Below are 5,416 nucleotides of genomic sequence, written 5' to 3'. Positions count from 1 at the left end.
TGACCGTGGTCTGTCTCATCTCAGATAGGATCTAACTAGTGCTGGGTATCGTTACTGATTTCTATAACTGATTCAATTCCAATTCACAAGGTCCTGATTCAATTCAATTCGATTCAGTTTCGCCTCAAACAGTCAGAAATGTAATTCTGATCATTTATCAGTACTGACACTTGTGAGACTTCATTAGAGGTGTAAGCATCGCAGGCTTTGTGTCAAAGTAGCTGATGATAAAACAGAAAAACATGAAGGAGATTTTCCTGGTCTGGCTTTTTATAGCAGATAACCTTAATCTCCTGAGACCCGAACTCTTCCACGGCATGCATTTTTAATTTCTCTTTGATATCTGGGCTGATTGGGACCTGATGAATGTACCTATTTTTTGTTTCTAAGAAAAATGAGAGTCACATATGAGGATATTCGTTTAAAATTTCATTAGAACAGTAGCAGTATAATGTCTTCGTAAGTGGATATCAGGCACTTGTAGAGCAAAATTGAGTATTTTGGTCTAAATAACCCAAAATGTGATGTCCACATATGTGGACGCCAGGTCCTAGGAGGTTAAAAATATTCTGCAGTAGAACAAAAACTGAAGAAAACCATGAATCAACATCTGAACATTACCTGATGCTGCTGAAGCAGAGCAAAGTTACAGAGGTTTTTACGTAAGCTGGAGAGGAAATGGCGTGTCACAAATTTAGAAAATCGACATTTAGCCTGGAGAAATAGTTTGCTGCTTTATAAGAAAGCCCGCAGCGAAGCCAGAACATCTTACTACTCATCACTGATTGAAGAAAATAAGAACAACCCCAGGTTTCTCTTCAGCACTGTAGCCAGGCTGACAAAAAGTCAGAGCTCTTTTGAGCCAAACGTCCCTTTAACGTTAACTAGTAATGACCCGGCCTTCGCGGTCTACGTGGGCCGGGTCCTCAGGAGGTCGGGTAGGCCGGAAGTAAACGGCTATGGAATTGGACGGTCTAGCCTTCTCGATCTACTCCCGCCCTTAATTCAGAGTATTTCCGGTTGTCAGCGCCACGGCACGAAAATCGAAAATGGACCCGAAATCTTTCTCCGTTTTTTGTGTTCATTTTTAATTATCAACGAGCTAACCCACATTCTCGCCTGAAAATATGTTTAAAGTTTATTTTGTGGCCCAGAAAGATTAATAAGAGTAATTTTAAAACTTAGTAGTGGCCGCCATTGCCGGAAACTGGAGCTTGGCTGGGCCGCGCTGTGAATTCTGGGATATGGTGGGCCACGAAGGACACACCCGACCCATCCTTCAAATTCGGGGAAAAGGAGGACGCATTTGTCGGCTGCATTCGGAGGAGTCTACGAATTTGGACAGCCTTCGGCGCGTCGCTGTGACGTAATCGGTCTACAAATGCGGCCTCAGGAGGATGCAGCCCATGAATTTGGACACGACCATTGAGTGTCGCAATGTTGGCAAAGAGAGGAAGTGACATAAGATTTGCGCATCGGGTTTCCGGTACGGATCGGGTAGTGACAACCATTGTGCAAAAATGAAGCCAAAATACAAACACCATATTTCTGTCATTTTTTTAAGGATGTGGAAATGTACATTCAATCAATATCAGACTCCACCAATAAAAAGGCTCTCAAAACAATATATGTATGTGAATTTTTGCGTGTATTCTTATAATTGTTACCTTTTTCTTTTACCCCTGGCTTTTTGTGTTCATGTTCTGTTGTTTTGTATACTTCATCTGTTCGTATGTTGTATACTCATTGTTTGTTAAATAAAGTAAAAAAAAAAAAAAAAGCCAAAATACCCCGCTTGTGGAGGCTGCCATCTTGCAAATTTGGAGCCAGAGTCTGCGCAGTAGTGACTTGAGGTGGAGCGACTGTGTAACGCTCCCGCCCACACACCCGCTGGACGTGACCGCAAACACGCCCCCCTACACTTTTTACGTAGCCCGGCTGCTCGAGTTTTTTTGCTGGTTTACCGCGACTGACGACTCGTTTAATTAAGGCAGACGTTCCCAAAGTGTGGGGCCCGCCCCCTAGGGGGGGCGCAGAGCCAATGCAGGGGGGGCGCGGCATGAAAAGGGAAAAAAAAAAAAAACCAACGCTTGGACACTGCTAGCACGGGCGCCCACACAAAGGCAAAGCAGGAGATGAAGCATAGCTGAATATGTTTCCAAACCAACTTCATTCTAAGCCAAAGACTAGAAAATATGGTGAAGCATATCTTCCCTTTGGTTTCACCTGCACAAATGCTGAGGTAGGTCTCCTTGCAGGATTGGTTTTCCCTTCGTTGGGAGCAGCGCTGGGCTGTTTAAATCACGGACAAACAGTATCCCACATTCTTGATTTGTAGTTCACAAACACTTGTTGTAATGACTAACTACTCCTGACATTTTGGAGATGTTAGCTCTTTATACAGTAAAGTTACAGTGGGATACAAATAACATCAGGCTGATCCTGCCACAATTTGTTCCCCGGTTCAAATCACGGACAAACAGCGTCCAACAGTTGTTTATGTTTTTGAACCCATTTTGCAGACGGATTTTTTGAAAAATGTATTGATAGCAATGTTGAATATTATTACACAGAAAAAAACAACTACATGTAAAATAATTACACCGTGACGCCTCTGCCTTTGTAAATGGAGGGACAGTAACTGCATGTATATGTAAGCGTGTAAAACCTGCAGATAGTCAGATTAACAGTATTTCGTCTCTATCTGCCATTCTGCAATTCATCTCATGTAAACAATAACGTGCACACAGCGTGACGTGAAAAAAGGCACATACCTTTGACATTGCATGATGAACTCTGTATTCCTCATCCAGTAAACGCAAAAAAGGAGTTTTAAAAAATCTCCATTCTCGGTGATTCGAAACGCCGTTTACGTGTGGACGAAACAGCTGCGTTTTCAAAAATACCCGTGTAGGTGTGGACATAGCGTAAAAGAGTTAGTAGTTTATTTTCTTACTACCTGTAATTTATTGCAGATTACTTGTAATTATTTGCTTAATTGTTTACTAAATGTTTGAGGTGTGAAATAAACCGCAATGGAGCAAAATATGGGTGTGTGTGGTTGGAGGATGTGTTCGTGCGTGCGTGCGCGTGCGTGCGCGCGCGTGAGGGGGGGCGCGAACATTTTTCTTGTAAAACAAGGGGGGCCCAGCAAAAAAAGTTTGGGAACCACTGAATTAAGGTAAATACAACCATGTCACTGTTATAAAAAAGACACACAGCTCATCATCTTATAGTTCTAAAATCACTCTGTTGTTAATTCGTTCGTAACTCTTGAAGTTCATAAAAAGGTGAAATACCTCGGTCACTTTATTACTGAGCAAATGAATGATGATGATGACATGTACAGACAACGATGCAAGCTCTATGTGCAGGCAAATACGATTGCACGCAAATTCAGCTTTTGTTCACTTCCGGTTAAAGTGGCTTTGTTTAAAGCGTATTGCACACCGCTATATACTGCCCCCTTGTGGTCATCCTACAAACAATGTAGCATGCTGAAGCTGCATGTTGCATATAATGATGCGATGAGAATCCTTTGCAGGATACCTAGAAGTGGTAGTGCCAGCCAGATGTTTGTAGCTGTGGGTGTTTGGACTTTTAAAGCACTTTTAAGAAAGTTAATGTTCAATTTTAGAGAACGACTGGATGGTTCGAGTAACAGTATAATTTTAGCACTTACAGATCCGACAGTGAGTGGTTCCCGTTACTCATCCAGTCTGAGAAAGCACTGGTTAAAGTGTTTGTGTATTTATGGATTTATTTTAAGTAATTGTGTTTTATGTATATTATGGTTTTATATTTTTACAAATGCTTTATATACTTATTTATATACATATATATATTTAATGGTTTTTACCTTGTGTTGGGGGGGGGGGTTTGTGTGTGTGTTTCTGTCTTGTTTTTATGGACATGAAGTCTGCCAGTAAAGATTGAATTGAAAATTGAATTGAATTGAAATAAACACTGTAAGATTCAAGTTTTTTGTATATATACGTACATGTATATCCCCCCCCAGCCCCTTTGAATGTCGCCCTAATTCTGAGGTCTCAAGGTTGGCAAGTAGGTGCTAGGCTTGGTCCCAGCCCCCTATCTGATAGAGGGCAGTAGTGTCTAAAATGTTGCATGATGTTGCTGAGAGATCTTTTACTTTGTGGTAATCTTAGATGAGTAGTTTTATGGACAAAACCCACCAGATCATTCAGTGTTCCCTTAGTGCTAATGTTTTAGAGATGTTGGTGTACTATAACTGAAGTAATGTTGTTAAGTCCTTAAAGTCATATTCTTTTATTGTCATGACTGTATTTGAAGCTATTTTTACTTTTGTATGATACCTGATTTATATGGAATATGGCTGAAGTAAACTAAAGCCTGAAATACTTAGCCAGTCATTTGTTTAATAGTAATTTAACATTATGTAATTCACATATAAAACTATGAATTGTAATTTTAAATGGTTTAAAAGCATGTATAATAGCATATGTAGGCAAGTATATTTCTCCTTTTTTTTATCACGAAGCAAAAACAAAAAGGAAAAAATAAGAAACGGGGCAGGGGTCGATGGCTGAATCATCCGTCCCCACCAATGCCACAACCAAATCTACACCCTTGCTTTCAACAGAAAATCTTATTTGCAGCAGTAAGTGACTTCATTCAGTGTTACAAGATGTGGAGAACAAACCTGATAACTCCCAGAAAACTTAAAAATCAACCAAACACTTCCGGTCTTTGAGGGCTGTGAGCAAAAACGAGGCCGGCCGAGGCCCTAAACAGCTGGAAGCCTGTGTGGTTATTACAGTAACCCCAGCAGTCTACTCTCTGTATGATTTAATTTAAACACTGAGTTACTGTGAGCAACGCAAATGTTAACAGAGGGAGAATTTTGTTGAAGCGCAGTTTATTACGATCATAACCTGCTGTCTTTAACAGTCTCAGTATTGCTCTTTCTTTGTTTGTGTGGGAGTTTCTCCAAAACATGTACTCATTGCCATTATTGACAGTCTGGTATTATAAGTAGTTCTGCTTGGAATTGTGCAGGGCTTGTCTGCGTCAGTGTTTCACAGAACAGCATTATCAATATGTGGCGTTAATCAAATTGGCCAGCAGATGTCACTGTGGACATGTGGTTTTCCATTATTTTGAAGCCTTGACCGACTCTAATGCTTCGAACGTTTTGTTTTTGTTTTTTGTTTATTTGTTTTTAGGAACTTTATTGAACAAACAATGAGTATACAATATGTCTATCTTATCTATCTTATCTATCTATTAGGGGTGCAACGATACTCGTATCAATATTGAACCGTTCGATACAGTGCTTTCGGTTCGGTACGCATATGTATGAACAATACAACATTTTTAATTTATTTTATCAACTTTCCTTCTGACGATGCTGTTTGTGTTGAGCGCTCAGTGGATC

This window comes from Neolamprologus brichardi, chromosome 16 (assembly GCF_056152115.1).
Source record: "Neolamprologus brichardi isolate AB-2024 chromosome 16, ASM5615211v1, whole genome shotgun sequence".
Taxonomy (NCBI): Eukaryota; Metazoa; Chordata; class Actinopteri; order Cichliformes; family Cichlidae; genus Neolamprologus; species Neolamprologus brichardi.
Note: the sequence above shows the minus strand (reverse complement) of the source record.